The following is a 19,688-nucleotide window of genomic DNA, read 5'->3' on the forward strand; positions in this document are numbered from 1 at the left end:
AGGAAACCAACACATCACCAAGAGAGTTGCGGTGAATTATTGAAATGCAACGCAACACTTCTGGGAATACAGACACACAAATGAACAAAATAAATACCCGTGCTCACACCTTTCAACAACAAAGTTATCATGCATGTTACCCTAAAGGGTAACACAAGGGGTACACAAGCTGTACACCTCATTCGACGACAACAATGTCAACATGGACAGCTCAGTTCAGAAATGGCCCAAGTGAAAACACATCTTTGAGATGAACTAAATTAGAGGGTAATGGTATTCATATTTCACGGGATTGAATGAGGCCACGTGGATGTAGCACTAACCACTTCATGCATGATTTTGTCTGTCGTATCAAAAGACGCCGTCAAGGACAGAGATTGCCTGTTGATTGGCCGCTGGTTTGCCGTAATCGCAAACACGCCAAATTGTTTCTTACTGATACAACATTAATTTCAACATAGTAGTTTTTCTAATATTCATTTGTAATATTGGCTTTCTGAATGTCATGGCAAATGCCACGCCGTCAATTGCATCCTGTCAACACACGTGGCCTTAACATTGCACAACTAATCTTTTCGATTGACTCGATCGTATGAATTTCAGAGGTGGTGGAAAATATAGACTTGAGCTCAAATGTCAGGCTTTTTTCAAAAGCGGAAAGCCGGCGACACTGGAGAATATCCTCAAATGACTTCAGCGGGGTGGTGTGGATTATTAGAAGGGTATAGAGACATAAATTGAGTCATGATGGGACTTATCGCTGTAATATTTTTCAATGTGGGAAGGAACCCTGAACTCAAGAGATGGGCCGTGAGGGCTTGACATTTGCAAAAGTGTCTTGAGGGAGGACCTATTGCTGCTCAGTGAGGAGCCTTGTAGACATCCTTGGCTGCCCTAATGGTCCTTATTCATCTTTTGCTTGGCTGCCACCACGTCACAGAGACACATACAATACTCACTGGCTATTGATACCCACCAGAGGTGATGCTGAATGTGACTCCAACTGTAGACCTGACATTTCATTGAATAGACTTATTTTGAAATGTATTTATAAAGTGTGAAATAAGACTCCGGGTGTTTCATCATATCATACTATATACTATTAAAAGAGGCCTCTATGATGTCATCACCTGGTGACCCCTTAGTTCTTTGCTAACCAACACAGTTAGAACACAAGTGTCAGCTTTTTACATTGTGTACAATATTGAGGCCAAGTGCCAGCACGTCGATAAGGAAGGTGAGAAACACCATTGAATGAAAAAGAAGCAAAACACGAAGGTAGTGTCCGTGTGGCTCTCGCTTCCCTCTCAACGAGATTTTCCAATAAAGGTAGAAGTGATATTAAATGTTCATTTTTCCATTTCATGCGTCATGTATTTATATTTTGTATTCTGCATGTAAAACTATGATTATTTTCTGTAAAATGGGTTAGTTTGCATGAACATTTTAGGTGTCTGGAACATATTAATTGGATTTACATAAAAGTTGTATCAGTTTTTGCATGATTCGGTTTTAGACTAACCCTTTGGAAGGGTTCCATCCATCCAGCAGCCTAAAATGAGAAGCCCAGGCTTCCCTCTCCCCGGCTGCTTCATCCAGCTCCTCCCGGCGGATCCTGAGGTGTGAAGACATGGTCTCTTCGTGTCCAGGGTCTTCCCCGAGTCTGACGTGCCCTGAACACCTCCCCAGGGAGGAGCGGGGGATGTATCCTGACCACATGCCCGAGCCACCTCATCTGGCTCCTCTCGACGCGGAGGAGCAGCGGCTCTACTCAGAGTTTCTCAAAGGGAGAGCGCAGCTACTCCATGGAGGAAACTCATTTCAGCCCCTTTTGAAGGGATTAATCACAAAAGCCAAGGTTCCAGGGTTAATTTGTCAGGGGGGGGCAACATTTGATGAGGTATTTTACTGTTTGCAAAGGCACATTTACTGGTGACTGTTTGTGCGAGTAACCTCTGGGGGAGAATTGGATGTGGGATTTCAGTAATAGTCGTAGACTCAACACTAGCACAAAAACACCAAACATTCATTTTGTCTTCACCGAGGTGGGATACAAGTTTAGCTTCAGTGGCTTTGAGAAGTTGCTTGGAGTTGTACAGCATTTTAAAATTCCATGGCAAGAAATTGTTTCTGTTGCTTTTTTTTGCCACCCGAGTGGCCTTTCATCGCACAGTGCAGGGCGCAGACAATGAGGGCGCACCGCGGAAGGCAACAAAGGGTGGAAGGCAGTGCAAAGGAGATGAGGCCCGACTGCTGATGATCTTTGTTGAAGCATCTCAAAGGACAAAAAAAAAGGCGGGAATACACAAACGCAGCTCTGCATATACTCACAGCGTGAGCAACATGCAAAGGTTTGTTTGCAGATGATGAAATCCAACATACAAAAAAACTTCCTTCACAAACAAGAAACTCCTTTGCCGTCATTTGGTTACCAGAATAAGCAAAAAAAAAAATGCATTAAAGTCAAAAGAATCTCTGCGTCTTTTGTTTAGGAATGGTTACAAACATTTAAGTGCATGGATTCCACTGCAATACAAGCTATTTGCCTCTGAAGTCTGCATTTGTCCAGCTTTGGGTTCAGCTCAGAGAGAAGGAAAATAAAAATGCAGAAAGTTGGTGGATGCTTATTATGACTCCCACTGGAAGATGTTCAAAAGAGCAGTGCTCAGACACCCGATGCGCTATTTGTTGCTTTCTGTTTTAAAACAGCCTAAAGATGTATGTTTATCAAAGTGAATTTGCAGCGTCTGTTTTTTAGGGCTTTGCCAAAGCTTTCAAAACCTTCGGATTTCAAAGACGCACGCCAGAACATGAAATGATAAGAGCAAACCACCAGCTAACTGACAACATCGAGCAACTCCAAAGTGTGGAGTTTGCTCATATGTGACCTGTATCATTTTCTCATGTCGGTGTGAACAGTAAAATTACCATTTTTTTCAAATGCGACTCAGGCGTCGTTCGTATATATGTATCCAATCTACTGCAGTCTGAACGGTCAGGGCGCATATATCCAACCTGCACGCCATGGAAAGGCGTGGTTTACCACCCGAGACCTAGATAAAGGTACCAATGTAGGCAAAAGTTGTTGTTGTCATCCGAAAAGCGGCTGACGTCAATGTCCCACCCAATGCGCCACCCACACGCTCCTCAGAACAGCAAGTCCTCCATGAACTGGCGCAGCAAAAACGTCTAAGAAATGGTTGGTTAAGAAACACTGACTCCCGCTGCACAAAATCTTTGAAATTGCCACAAGCACGTTAAGGAGAGCGCACACTGCAGCGATCTTTACTTCCGTAAACGCATGGAAATATGTGATGTGGTGCTTTGGACGTCACTTCCCGGATTAATAAGTCTCATTTTTTTTGGTAATGTGAACAACCGTATCAAAAAATTGGGCATCATGCTACGGTGTGAACGTAGCCATAATGACCGTATGTATCGATCATAATCTGACAAAATGGATTCTTACTGCTACTGGTTTCCTTTAAGTGTTTGTGATTGAAACATACAAACACTATGAAGGACCACAACAATCATTTATGGCAACATTCACAGAGTCACATGACAAGTACTGCTGTATCATTGGCTCAGCATTAGTGGTTGTGATAAAAATAAAAAAAATAAAAAAAAGAATCAGAGTTAAAACAAGTCTTCTTGTCACTCACACACCAGAGACCTGGAGTGATGCACCTCCAAGACAGCGAGCCGCTGGGAAGAATCTGGCTTTTCGAAGCTTTTCGACTGAATAACTACATTTGGTTAGTAATGAGCATCGTTCTTATCTATTTCAAAAAACACATCCATACAATCCGAGCACATTTTTAAACTACAGTTGACCAACTGAGCAGAGGTACAAAAGTTCCTTATCGATTTCTGCTGAGCTTATTTGTGTGAGTTTCAAGAGAATAGTGGTTGCGCAGTGGATAAGTCTTACACTCACTAAGATAAATTGTGCCCCGTTGAGCAGTTGATTTCCTCTCTGACCTCTCCAAAAGGTTGACCTCTCGTCACCTACACTTTTATAAATGTCATTTCTCTCCTGTAAGTTGTGTGTTCTTATGGATGGACACCTCAAGGCATTGCATTTAATCAAATGAGCTGCTTATTGCAGGTGGATTAGCTTTGTAGTGGCTAGCAAGAGAACATGACCTGCTGCATTGATTATGTTGTGCCTTCAAGATGAATGACTCTCAAAGCACCCTCGTTGTCTTTTTGTAAAGTTTAGACAGACTGGAACGCTGTGTCATATCTCATTTTTTGTAATCTTCATATAATTGGAAAATAATTAGACAAATGTTTGGATCTTTGCTTGAATGCTACAGCGATAAACCGTGCAAATTAGTTGTTGTGCTTTTTTTATAAGTTGATTGCTTTTCTCTTTGTTTGTTTGTTTTTTAATAAAATGATACTTTATGAAGGTCAGAATCACAGTTCGGCCTCTATTTTGGTGGTTAATCTGTTTAAAAATAATGAAAGAAATTGTAATTTGGAAGCTAACTCACATTAATTCGTACGAGCATGTTTTTGTAATGCCTGCAACAAATCTGAAGGGAAAGACTGAAAAGGAAAGTGTATAATGAATGGAAATACATTTCCAAACCACCAATCCTGCACAGGATTCAATGCGACAAGAGGAATCGAAACCTGTAACTGCTTGCTTGAGCCACTTGACCAGCTACCATGGCAACAGGAAAACCAACTCCAAGCTTTTTAGATGGAAGAAACTAAGGAGGAAAACGCGTATGCATGACACAGATTTGTTTGAAAAAAGACAGTCGTAGAATCTTGATAAAACAGACAAAATGTATAAACAAATGTACCACTTGCGTCCGTACTCAAGGGAGCCGGAGGAGTGGATAGGACGGCAGAAGTGTTGGAGCATGATGGAGAGCCCATTAGGCGGGAAGAGGAGCCGACAGCCAGAGTCGAGGGGAGGAATGGTCGTGAGACGGTACGAGCCGTTCCTCATGGGAAATGACTAGGAAGGGCGAAGCTGTTTAATTGTATCTCACACTCCGAATCGATTTGAGCCTTAAAAATATCTAAAACAAGCGGGTAGAAATCTGTTTCGGCGCTGCACACATTAAGGAATCACACCGCGAAATTGAAACCATCAATGACCATCAGTGGTAGCGAATGCTGCCATGCATCTACAGGTGATCAGTGTCTACACTTGTGTAACGTCCTCCAAGAGACAAGATTACTTCAAAGGGAAAAACTATGCTAGAAGTGCATGGATGGAGCCCAGATGTCCACCAAGGTGAAGAATGTGGTCTGCACATAAACAATTACAATCCAATAATACTTTTATTTCACAATTATGTACGAGAAATATGTACGAAACAAAGGCACCACGCAGTTTCCTGAGAGAGTATCGCATGGTTTGAACACAGTGTGTGTGCTGGAGTAGACAGAAGATTGGACAGACTTTGTGGTGGGGGCATTTGTGAAACTGTAAAAAATGCAAAAAATGTATATACCACACTGCCCTGAATATAAGGTGCTATTTTCCCCTGGAAAAAGTCTGAAAAACACAAGTAGTCCTATATTTCGGGGTCTAGAGAATTACACATGCAGGTACCCGGGTCTTCGTTGGGGACTTAAAGAAAACATGCCCTTTTTTGGAATTTTGCCGATCATCCACAATCCTTATGTGAGACATGAACACACGTCTTTCTCGTTTCTGTGCATTCTGAAGATATAAAAGCAGCTAAAAAGAGGCAGCTAAGAATGCGCGTAATGGGACGCACCTATTCCGCCAATAAAGCCTTCTGAAAAAATCTCCAAAACCGCCAACGATGCTCCAGTTTGATAATGTGACCTGCATATTAACCAGGCTACAGCGACAACCTCATTATTACTGTTATTAACATTGTTACGCCGAATAACTACTTTACTGGCGTAGTGACACCTCGCCACATCACGCCGGCTAGCCACGAGCCGGCTAGCAACTAGCTTCATCACACACAAAAGTTATAAATGTAGTGTCAGTTTAGGCCTGCAGAAAGGGATTTGCTGACCTGACTGCACATCACCGATATCCGTTAGTTCTCCACCCAAATAGCATGATAATGACTTGTTTCTTATTACATACAGCTTCACAGTGTTATGTGAGGTTGCTGTGGATATTGTGTGGTAGAATAAGAATCAGGCTGAACCATTTGCATTCTGGGGTAGGTTCCATTGGGAACAAACACAGGGAAAAAAAAAACCCTCCATCCTCATTGTTATTCAGATGTGCACCAAAATGTAATGGGTTCTTGCTATTCACATGTGCCACCCATCCGCAAAGTTTCATGGAAATCAGTTTGCATATTTGCAGTCAATCATTTTGCAGATTCACTATCAACCAACTATCAAGGATGAAAACAATACCTCGTGTAGAGTATGTACAGTATGTAAAATGTACTACGAACCTTAAACAATTATGATCAACTCAACGCACAGAGGACACACCTGCTCCGGAAATGTTTTTCACTTTCGTTTTCTCCTCAGCCCAGCGTGTCTAACATGTATCAAACATGAAGTGTAATCTCCGAGCCTCGGCAGGATTCCATGCCTGCCTTTTTTGCAGACTGTAATGTTTTATTCATCTCAATGGCAGCTAGTAAATGTGTCTTTCCTCTGCCGTGGAACATGAAGCCAATGTGTCGCTGTACAAAAAGCAGACTGGATTTAAAAGGTACGCACAGACGAGGTAGCTTTTTTTTAATGTGCTTCAATCTGCTGTAGGAATTATCAGAAGGGTCGTTTTTGACACACGGCGACACGCGTCATTGTTCTGGAGTCTGGAATGTGCCGTGTTTATGACTACCTGTAACTGTGCAGTCACCACTGTAGGTAGTATTTCATGCTTTAAAGTTTCTCCTGCTTCAGTCAAACTGCATGGAAATCCGGGGGTTTTGTATTTGTACATAATTGCCACTTGGAGTTAATGTGGGCCTCATTTGGCTAACAAATATGTTTACATTTTTCATTGCAAAACCCCCACAGAAATGGAATTTGACAAGCCTGACACAATGGTTTGGAGACAGTCCACACTGGTAGCATTTTGGTGGTTAATCGAATAAGTTCAAGTCGTAGCAATTTGCACGGCTCAGTGTTACCTGACATTTACTTGGCTCTCATGTTCATGCAGGAATTAATGTTAAATTAAAGCAGAATGTGTGTTTTGTAAACAAACTGACGGATGTAACTTGGCACTGTCCATTTCGGCAATAAAAATTATGGATGTTACGAGGAATTCTGTGAACCAGGAACCAGGGAAGAGTTCGGAAGGCAAAGTACTTGCTAAAAACATCAAAGAACTGGACAAATATTTAAGAGTACCTCACGTCGACTACAAGGAAATTAAAGACACAACTCACAAAGACTTGATGCAGCTTGAAGTCAGCATCCTCGATGATTCTTTCCTGTTGATGTATTCCCAATTTATCAATTTTCAAATTTGATTTATTCCCTTAGAACTGCACAAGGTTGATCGGGGCATTATGTTAACTCCTATTTGCATCCTGACCATCCTTTCATACAGAAAGTGCAAAAAAGGTAAATGACAACTGTCGAAAAGTGAAATATTGTAAGTGTCAACAACTAAAAGTCATGGTGTCAATGAATTATCAGTAATATACACGGGGAAGGGGCAGGATAAAACATAAGATCAACTTCTTCCTACTCCTTTTCAGACATGTTGAATTGTGCAAATGTAACCAGGTGATGTTATTTGTTACACATGTCTGAAACAAATAAACATACCAAAAAGGGATATATTTCTTCCTCCCGTATTCTTAAAATTGGCATAACTCTTCCTCTGTTGTCTGTCTCGGGTGTGTGTGACAGGTAGAAAAGCTCTGACTCGCTTTAGAAGTTGTCTGCCAGCCACCTACTGGTTTACGTGCATGCATTTTACAGGTGTCTAATTCTCCAATGATCTGACTTGATTTACAAACGGCGAACACAATCATGATGGATCAGTTCATCTAATCACTAATGCTCGTGAAATCTAAGTCTGCTGTGTCCTCTCCTCACAAACCTCCAAACACCGAAACATACGGTACTTCTTCGATTAATTCTCCCAATCTTCCTCTTCTTTAAAGCCTCGGCAAGCTCAGAGGCTTTGCTGCGGCCCTCCATGCCATTTCATCACAGAAGAGGAGAGATTTCATCTTCTAGGTTGCACAGGTCTAAAGGGATAAAAAGGTGGGAGGAAAGGAGTAGGAGGATGGGGAAGAGGTACAGAGTGTAGCCGACCTCCAAGTATAGTGACACAGCAAAGTGAAAAACAAATGAGATGACACCGCTGAGGAGGGAGTCGAGGTGGGGAAAATGCCTGGAGGATGGGTTCGGATTGCGCTGTGGAAGCTTGTTTATTCTCGGGATGCCATTTGTATGCCGTGCATAGTAAATATACATCGATCCCTCATTTATCACGGTTAATTGGTTCCAGACCCAACCTTGGTCAGTGGATTTTCACAAAGTAGGAGTCCTTATACATCAAATATTTTCATAGTTAGAGCATAGAAACCTTCCAAATACATTTTTTAACATTAATAGAGCCTTCTTAAAAAAACAAATAAATTTGCATTTCAAAGCACAATACTGTACTGTAGAGTAAGCACTCGCTTATTGCGGTTAATTGGTTCCAGACCCAACCGTGATAAGTGAATTTCAGAGAAGTAGGATTCCTTATTTATAAATGGAATATTTTCATAATTAACGCATAGAAAACCAGTTTACCACCTTCTAAATACGTTTTTTAACATCATTAGAGCCCTCTAGACATTAAATAGCACCCCTATAGTCACCTTTACACTAGTATTACCCAATATAGTAGACATAATAACAGTAAATAAGGCATTTAAGACATAAATATTACTCGTGCTTGTGTGTTGCTATAAATGGGTCCCAAGGGAGGCTGAGTGGCGGGCGGACAGGAAGTGACATCAGGGGTTCAGAGTTGTGTTTTAGCAGCCCCAACAGTAGGTGGTTTTATTTGGGATTTTTATTCCGGATTATTGTGCCTGTTGCGAGATACTGTAATTCAATTCTGCAAAACCTTTTGTTCCCACGATCAAGTCTGGTGTTTGTGTGTCTCACCAGACATTACAGTAACATTACAGACATCTAGTGACCAGTGTAGAATGCCAAATATCATTCACTGCATATTCTGAATGCCTTATATTTGTATTTTAGTTAATTTTGCAATTTTTATGCTTGTCATTGCTTAATTTAGGCAACAATGATGCACAATTTGCTTCAATATGCAAATTTTTTCACTAATAATAGGCCATACTCAACCTCCAAATAGCATGATTTATTAATTAATATATTTTTGAAAAACTGTAATGGAGTGAAACCGCAAAATTCGAACTGTGAAGTGGCGGAGGGACGACTGGAGTGCAAAGAAATTACGCCGAGGTATTTTTACATTTTACAGATTTAAGTGGGTATGAGTGTATTGTTATGCTGCTATGTCTGTGTTGTCGATAAGCCACCCTTTCAATAAGAGCTGTGTTGCGTTTTTTGCAAAACCTAATAGGTTTTTGTTGAATTGTATCTTCCAAATCCCTGGTATTGTGACGCTTATTTACCTCTTTATTGTCAAACTATGAAACATGGAGCACGGAGGAGCCAAAGCACATAAAAAGCTGACCACAGGGTGCAGGGAAGAAAGAGAAATTAAGAGTAACAGAGAACTGGACGTCACAGGGAGGGAAATTGCAAGAGACGACCATCGATTGGCAGCAACTCAAAAGACAAGATAAGTATGAAACAGTGTTAGGCGAGTGAAAACGAAAAAAAGGTGTAGCCAAACAGAGGAAAACAAGCCATAGAACAAAAATCTTGTTGTACTGCTGCAGAGACTGTCATTGTCTTGCACAGCCGCCTGATAATGACGCTATGTTTACTTCCCGATGTGTGCTGAAGCTAGAACCAAAGGGAAAATAAAGGTAGATACCACACCATCATGTAAGATCTGCTATATTAACCAGGTCAGTCTTGTTGTGGCCATCAATGTTTTACCTTTACCTATACATTTCCGCTATCAATTTTTTATTATTTCGTATGATGTCTTTGCTTTTACAGTGCATCAACTGAAAGATGCGCTTACCTGTACTATGTCAAATCCATATTGAGTAAAAATAGTTCATGGTGATGTACAGAGCCTTATATATAATATACACACTTTTTTTTGTGTGAAAGCTTTGACTAACCTCCAAATCGGTGGAAAACAAACTTGAAAGATTCCTGCATTTCCTCTGGGATTTCAATGGGATATATAAGCCAAAATGCAAACACAGCTTTCTCTTTCTCTCTCTCATGCAAGTTTTCTTGCAGATGCTTTTTCCCTGATACAGGAGAGAAACTCCCAAGCAATTGCCGTATCAGTCACTGCTTCCATCTAGCCTTGGGCGCTGTGGCCAAGGAACATTAAGATCTTTTTATCCTGTTAGTGAAATTAGCTGGAGCTGCAACTAGTGCTTATCAGTAGCTGGAACAGTTAGGCGGAGATGCCGCGACAATCCATTTATATTCACCGGCCACCTGCACAAACTAACAATAACGCTCAGGTACTGCTTGTGTGTTGGTCTTGCTGTTTTCATTACCTGGAAAGCATGCATTTTTAGGTTAAGATCCGATGGCTGAATTGGAGACCCATTAGCGTTGTGTGTCTAACCATGTACACCTCAGAAAAATGGTCTTGTGGCAATCACGTTATCAACAAACAGCATCCATCTGGGTTGACACAGGATGTGGTGTGCTTTGGATCATGTCTGTAATTCCTAAACGATAAATTGCACATCTTAAATCAGAGCTGGAAGTCTACTCTTGTTATGTTTCAAATCACGTGTGGTGGTGTACAAAGGCAAAGCCGTAAAAAAGTCTATCACTGTCCAAAAACTGTATGCAACTCAATGAAGTGAGTGTGTTTATTTTTAAAAACAAGAGACATACAGCCAGAAAGGTGTCTGTGCTATATATGCTGATGAATGGAATACGAATGGAACTTTATGACTTTGACACAAGCCACTGGTTAGCAATGCCGCAGATCATCCTCAGCACGCTTAAAAATTAATGGTGCCGTTCCCTTCCCGGGCCCTTTGCTCCTAATGTGTTTCCTAAAAATGAAGATATACTGAAGGAATTTTCATCACACATTTGCATTTTAAATTCTTAGAAGTTGCTGCCTACACTTATTGTATTGTTCCATAATCCAAACAACCACTGGATTTATTTAGCAAACATCAGTCTTACGTATCACAGCGACCCAAATATAAGACCGGGAAAACAACGTCTTATGTTCGGTACACAGTGAAACATTGGTTAGCGTCATTAATCCACTCCAGAAGGTCAGACTGTAACGAAACATACCATAACCAAATATTTTTTCCCTTAAGAAATAATGGAAATCCAATTAATCTCACTTGAAGTCTCACATCTGCAAAATAACCCACAATGGAGCCGAACAAAGTTGCAAGTGCCAGCATTTTGATAAAGAGGTTCACTACTGAATTCAAGAAAAAAACTCATGGCAAAACACAAAGGTGGTGTCCATGTCGTGTCTTGCTGCCACATCGTCTTTGTCAACAATCGCATCTTCAATGAAATAAAAATAAAAGTAACCTAAACTGTTCATTTATCGCTTTTGTTCATCATTCATATGCATTTACCGGTAGATTTCTTTTAAGCATGTAAAACTGTAATTGGAAAACCATAAAAACATGCTTTGTGTTAGCATTTTTGAGACTTGTAGCATAACTGTGCTAGTGAGCAAAGAACTGCAGAGTCAACCGCTGGTGACGTCATAGACGGGCGACGGAGCTGACTTCCGGTTCCTGTTTCCACATATTAGCAAGCTAATAGGTTGCTAACAAGGATGTTTTATGATTTTTAAAAAATGCATTAAGAACTCACAGCTGAACTCACACTTTGGATTAATAACAAGACGTGCGGCATATTATACGCTAACCGGAAAATGTACGCAAACCGAGGCAAAATTTGGGCGGAAATTTTCAACGTTAAAAACAAAAAAAAAAGCACACTAACCGGGGTGTACGCTAACCGAGGTTGTGGTGTCAAAGTACTTTCCCACATAATCTGAGCTTTTCTTCCTGTAACTCACGCACACCGGCGACCTGGAGAGATGAAGCCGTGGCACAAAGAAGTTATGGTGCCGTTTTTAAGGTAATAGTGATCAATGTGGCAGTCATCAACTGTCAAGCAGCTGAAAAATATGTTGTCTTCAGTCATATTCGGAGTAATGCAGGATTTTTTTTTTCAGATTTAGAGCTGCTTGGCTAACTTAATGCACCTAAATTAGCATATGTCTTTAATGCACCGCTATTTCCCTGTTTCACTGCTGTGCGGGCAGTCACTCATGTAAAGCCATCCTTTATTTATTCCCTTGTTTAACTAAGCATTCCCGGACATTGATAGCCACACATTGAACAATGCAACAGTGTCACTCGTTGAGTCAACACTCGCTGATGGCTACGTGAGATTACTGGCTACAGCCATTTTCCACACTCTTGCTAGTTTTGGTGACAACCTAATCCCTCTAAATCTTATCAAGGATATGTGTGAGAAACCCAATCATATGTGGAGGAGATTAATGCCGAGTTTCGTTCTTTTCTTGATTTTATTCACGCATGCACACTCACACTGTTGATTTCTACATTGACTATTGTTTTCTTGGAAACTTTGGGTTTTTGATGCTGAAAGAAATAGCAAAGCATCACGTTGCCGATCGCTCCTCCTCGTCAAGCCCATTACCCTTGCAGCGGCACGCCGTCAGCTGGCATTGTTTGCTCTGCTTTCTAAGCTCACATCGCGTCATCCCTCATTGCCTCCGACCGCCAATAAAAAAAAACAGAATCCAATCTACTGATGCGTTTTGAGTCATAGAAACTGAAAAATGAGCCTTGATACCGAGAAACAAAAGACAAACAAAAGAGTAAGAATAGGCGAGAGATCAGCAGAAAGTCAGCCGAGAGAGAAAGTGGGAAAGATTTAAAGCCCAAGCAGAAGGATGAGCTGAAATGAGACAAAACACAGAGAGCTGAGAAGTGGATTATGGGTGTTCTGATTCCATTTATATGGCAGATATAATGATGGTTAGTTTTCTATTCATCTCCCTGGATCAGTGGGAGCAGGTTAGGCAAATCAGGTTTCAGGATCTGGCCAGTGGGCAATGAAGGAGGGCCATTAAAGGATCATTACCATCTCCTGCCATTACTGAGCTGTTGCTCCCGAAAAATTACCTTGCTAATGAGATCAACCTGAATCTGACAGTGCTGGCGGCGAGGCTGGTTTAATAGTGGTTTTAAAAACATACATGTCTTGTGGTGGTTTTGGACCTTATGTAACCAATACAAAGGTGGTCTTTGGTTTACGGCATTCCATGAAGGACGAGGTTACGAACGCGCTCCCATAAATTGATTAAAAACATCATTTTGGTTTGTCAACATGAGACTCTCTCAAGAATTAGCTATAGCGGAAGAATGCGTAATGTGCGGCTCATGTGCAGCCACACTAATGTCAACACTCCACTGTCACGACCATCATTAACGATAAAGATTACGAGGCACTCAACTCACGAGACGAGATGTTGCGCGAGATTGGCTCCACGAGAATGGGACGAGACGACATTTGAACATTCATTTTTTTTTAAGTACAATAAAAAAGTAAGACTGGATGAACAAACAATACATGTGCATTTTGAAATGTTTATTGTCCCACAAATTGATGCTAAACAATATTGTTGTCAACATTTATTGAGAACAAACAAACCACAAATGTTATGATATATAATAACAATGCAAATAATATATCATACTACAATATTTCCGTTAATATGTCATCTTTCACTCTAAAGTTGTGGAAATGTCGCACAGGCATTGTACGGTACTGTCTGTCAAACGTTTGCAGCATTTTTGGAAATGCTGGCTTTTCAACTGTATTAAAGAGCGGCGTTTGTTTTGCGATGGAACAAACTACACTTTCTGTGAGCGCACACCATTTTGTGTTGCTCTGTTTGTATTTCATTTCATGATCAAACGCCTCAGTACGTGTTGACTGACCGGACGAACACTCTCCATCTCGATGGGTACTTTTTTTTTCCCCAAATGGGAAAGCTGGGTCGGGTGGATCTGTTTGAGGTGGGTGAGTTCTTTTATGTCGCCATCACTTTCGAACAAATTTGGCATACTAGCTCGTTCGTGGTGATGGGCTCACATTGCTCCTTATTAATATTCCCATACGTGGGCTGTGGCATTTAGCTTTAGAGTCATCTTTTGTCTAAGTTCTACTACATTACCCTCCATTGCTCTGCACAAGGTTCCCTTGCTGCATTGTGTGTGTGTGTGTGTGTGTATGCTAGCGGCCCCGCTTCCCCCCCACAGAGACAAATTGACTGTATGACTGACAAGAGGTCTCGCTCCCTTGTTCTATGAAGCTTCGAGGTGCTGAACTAATACACAGAGTGAACGCTCTTCCTGCCTGCCGGAGAGACGAGGGAAACAGACATGGATGCCCGTGACAATATATGGCGGACTTGCTCCTGTGAAAGCGACAGTAAAAACCGAGCAGCATAGTGGGTTTTTTTTTCATTTCATTCAAGTATTTAGTCTTTTTATTACTGTATTTTATGTCCTTCCTGTATTCTGTGTACCGTACGAGTAAACGTTATAATTTAGGTAAAAGTTCCTACTGACACTAAAATTCAGCTTATAACGCATAACCCGAGGGCAACCCATATATTTGTATCATGACATGCATTGTAAATGTTGACAAATGCTGTCACCCACCTAAAATTTCCAGGACAGAAATGAACCGAGGGTTATCGGCGTTGGTAAAATACCACAGCAAAAGTGACACATGCATTACCAGTGATGATCCATATATAATTTGACTAGCAAATCTGTCCGTTTGCACTTACTGCTTCTAATTAATGACCTGCCTTTGTTAACGAGGTGAAGCGCCGAGACAAGAGTCAGAGGTTACGCGTTGAAAGGTAAAGTACAGGTCAGTGCTTGTTAACCTCAGGAAGACACCAGGCTGAGGCGCAAACGTGACACTCTGCGTTTGAAAGGTCAGTCATGATTTGGGTCAGATGGAAACGTGTGTGCTTTCACACAGCTGCACGGCATCCCGTAATCAGATAATTAGGTGCAAGATGACGACGGCGTCATTTACTTTCAACACAACAGGGCAAGAGAAGCAGGTCTCGTTTTTTAAACGTCACAACCATATTCTGGCATTGTGAAATTGTGTTGCGACTCCAATATGACCTCCGAAGCCGGAAAACTGAGTAATAAATTCACCAATGTAAGGATAGATATAACTCACATTTCCAGCAGCTCTGCAAAAATGTCACGGTGAACTTAATCACAAAATAAAACAACCAAGGCAAGACATGAGCGATAAGAAAAATAAAAAGAATAAAACAAGAATACGGTAAATAAATAAATACGGATATCACATCAAATATGTAGTGCCATAATACATAATAAATAATAACAATACAAAATAAGGTCATAAGTCCAGTCCTGTGTGTGTGTTTTTATCGCCCCCATTCTGTTGTGTTGAAAAGCCGCATCGCGTGGGGGAGGAATGATCTGCTCAGTCTTTCGGTGGAGCAGGGCAGTGATAGTCATCTGCCACTGAAACTGCTCTTCTGTCTTGAGGCTGCTCCCCCAGCACACTACTGCATACTGGAGGGCACTAGCTACCACAGTCTGGTAGAAGCTCTGTAGCAGCTTCTCGCATACGTCGAAGGACGCCAGCCTTCTGAGGAAGTAATGTAATTAATCAATGAATGTACGAAATTACCAAAATGTAAAAAATCATCAATGTAATCAACTCAGTCGTACGTATTACAGCAAATCCAGCAATGGAGAACACAGGGAAAAATTCACAAGATTTGACAAAACATTAGGTTTGCGCATTCCGCACAAGTCAAGCAGAAACTGATCACTGATACACCAGTCTGGCAAACTGCTCGTGTTGAAATTTTGATGTTCAGAATTCTGGTGTTCTTGAAGGCACCTCGCTCGATAAAGAAGTCCCGTGTTGATTTGCTGGTGTGAGACGTGGCGGAGAAACGTGTGGGAGTTTACTGTATTCAAATTGAGCACTGCTGTTGGTGTGTTAAGGTCGGCAATAGGGCTGCAGCTAACGATTCGTTTTTTTAGTCGATTAATCTGAAGCTTGTTGTTTTGATTGTATGAATAATCGGTTAGGCCTTAGATGGACCAAAACAATATGAACAAAACACAAACAGTTAGTGATTTAGTCTGCAACATATCACAAAAGAGACAAAAACGTTGATCACTGTTGTCCAAAGTCAAAGCTGATGTGTGAATATCTTGTTTAGTTTAAGATAATAGGTCTAGGTCTACTGATTCATTTTCGGCAATAAGGTTTAAAACGAGCTTCCAGGCTCTTCCTCTGTCAGGATGTTGCGTTACTCACAAGATGTTATTTTCACAATATCACATTCCAGCACTTGTTTCAGGCCAAAATGAGACACTAAGAGCTACTACTACTCCGGTTGACGTCAGCATCGGTGCCGTTATGATGCTGAATCTGGATGCATCCTTATGCAGAACAGCAACAACCAAAAAGGGGGGGAAATTGCCACTTTTTTAGGCTACGTACACTACCAGTCAAAAGTTTGAACACGTTCTCAACCAATAGCATAAGGAAGTGAGTCCAAACTTGTGACCTGTATCGTGCATGTTGGTTCAAAGGTGAGCATTTGAAGTTTGAAGATCATCATCAGAAAATCCCATCCAATAGAGAACTGACAAAAAATATGAATCAGTTTGACTTTTGACCGGTCCGTCATCAACCTTTTCAGATCTATTCCAAGTCAGTGGGCTTCATGCTTTGAGGACTCATCTCTTGAAGTAAATGCGAAGAGAATCGGTATACCACGTCTTAGAATGATATAATTATTTGATGCGTAACCCAAACCTTTGAACGGGTATTTGGATAAAGGTGTACGCATCTGCAACTGGAGAAAGAGGACAAAATAAAGAAGCTATACGCTGACCTGGATTTTGCCTCTTTCACGTGAACAATTCCAATTTTCTCTGCCTCACTCTCTTCCTGAGATACTTAGTGAGAGATTTACATACACAAAGAGGCAGGGAGGGGGGACTGTATTGGAGCATGCAGGGAAGGCAGGGTGTGGGTTGCGGGGAGGGGGGGGGACTTCCTTTGCGTGGAAGCAGACAGATCACCAGCCTGTCAGTGTGAAGCCATTCAGTCTGAAAGGTGTCAAGCATGATAATCCCCATGGGAGAGCAGAATAAAACTTGTGTGTGCATGTGTGTGTGTGTGTGTGTGTGTGTGTATGTGTGTGTGTGTGTGCATGCAATCTAGACCGCAGACAAGCTTATGAGAGAATATGCAGTCTGTGGGGAACGTGTGTATCTCATGTGCAAGATATGTGGGTCGAAGTATATCGAGTATATGTCTTTGCCAAGTGTGCATGCGAGCATATCAGGATGCATTTTCCTGTTTAGATGCAGGACTCTGCCGGAATGTGGCTATTTTCCGTGCAATCCCAAAATTTGATCACCCAGAGTGGCTGTAGAATTTGGAAACTACCCAACGTTTTAGTGAAAAATATGTCAGACTTCACAATTTGTATGCTTTTTTTTGTGTTTTGGGGACACCACCACAGAGGTAAAGGTGTGATGATGACCATAGAACAGGTGTCTCCGTCTCTTAGTGGGCATGTTCATCACTGCAAAATTGCTAGTTATAAGTTATGTGTAAGTTATGAAAAAACCACAAACCGCAGTGTAGCGAGGGGTGACTGTATTGACCGTACACAAGTTGTGCAACTCCGTGCTTGAAAGGTTAGGGAGTGAAAACTTAAAAAAAAAAAAATACATCAAGCCTAATCCACCGACACTTTTCCAACTTTGCGGAAATATTATTTAAAGTTTCTAAGCTCTCGTCTCCGAGTCAGACTAGTGGTATGGATCTGGGGAGGGAAATTGGATTTCCGTGATGAATTCAAGTGAACATGACCAGCTTAAATATACGCTATATCTTTCTGCTCTGCTCCGTATGCTGACGTGTTTGAAATAATGTCCATTTGGAGCCTCTCCTGTGTTGCTGTCCCCGCCATGCTATCCCTGCAGCTCCCAACAGCAATGGAGCAGGTGCAGTGTGTTCCACAAACATGACAAAGCACCGCAGTTGGGGGAGATGTGCATTGTTTGCGCTCTCTCTTCCCCTGCGTGCCCTAGAGCCATGCTGAAAGTGAGTCCCCATGACGGCAGGCAGAGAAAATGGTTGTTCATAAGCACTGATCCATTCCGCCAACATGCCTTCTCCCCTCCCTTCCTTCTAAAGTCTGCTTCTCCTTACTCACCCCACAATCTGCCTTTTTGGGGCTCCATGTTATCTTTGCAAACGTTTACAATTTAAGCATGATGCATTATGAGTTTTTTCAGCCCATAATGTCCTCCTTGTATTCAAAGAGTCAAATCTCTGTCCTCTATGAGTCATTGTTTTTATGCTGGAGGTGATAGTCTCCTATAATGCAGGCCCACGAACCCATCTAATAAATGGATTCAAATGTTTGCAAGCACACAATCTAAATTATTTAACTCCCCCCGTTGATTTTGCATAATGTTTGCTTTGATGGTAAACGCAGCTCAAGATAAGGGCAATTTTTTAAATGCCATAAAGGTTGTGCATGGAGGAAAGAAACAGTGCCATCTAGCGGTCGGCGTGTGTACGACTAACGTTTTAAGGTTGAATCTTCAATTATTTGCGTTAACTTCCTCACATGATTTACCAACACACGCTGTCCACCTCACGACAGAACAAATGCTAACATGTGTTTAGTTTTTGGTAAACTAATTTCCCCACCTTGTTAAAGCCTGAGAAGAATCTACTTGGGGTCACTTGGCAAATCTAATACTCAAATATGACCTCTAATTGATTGCCTAAAATGAGGAGATTCCGTTTGGGGAGCTGTGATAATCAATTAATTACCCAGGCAACCAGCAGTGATGACCCACAGTGAGTAGGAGGCTAATTGGGCCACTCCTCTAATTACTGGAATGACATTTTGCAGTTCATGTGGGACACAAATAAGGTCTTTGTGGACGATAGCCTGCTCTTACCTGCAAGATCTAAACATATGAGCCCTGATATGAGCCCTGCTCCTTGTAAGTGGATTTGTGTTGCTTTGTAAACATGTTCTGTTAATAAAAATGAAGATGACTCATGCATAATCATCATTGCAGGCTCAAGGATTGTGTTTGGATTCCTGCTATTGTACATTTACTCACAATCTGACATCCATTTACAACTACTGAATATGTTAGGAGTATGTTTTCCAAAGCAAAACTAAGTATGGTTTATAAAGTTATGGTTTTTGTATGTAAAATAGAAGAAAAACCCGCATTTCTGTATCAACCACAGCATCCAGCAAAAGCTACATGCAGCTTTTAGATGTGCACAGAGGGGAATATCAAATAAAAATGCACCTTTTAAAGGATTTCTCCATCCATTATTCTCTCCATGTCTGCACTTTTAGTACCCCTGCTACATGATTAAATGAGCAAAATCTATTTGAATGGAGAGCAAATATCATATTAAGGTTTAAAGGCTTCAGCAATTACACTGTGAATAATTTGATAATGTTTGATTCTTTTAACACT

Source organism: Dunckerocampus dactyliophorus, chromosome 20, assembly GCF_027744805.1.
Source record: "Dunckerocampus dactyliophorus isolate RoL2022-P2 chromosome 20, RoL_Ddac_1.1, whole genome shotgun sequence".
Classification (NCBI taxonomy): domain Eukaryota; kingdom Metazoa; phylum Chordata; class Actinopteri; order Syngnathiformes; family Syngnathidae; genus Dunckerocampus; species Dunckerocampus dactyliophorus.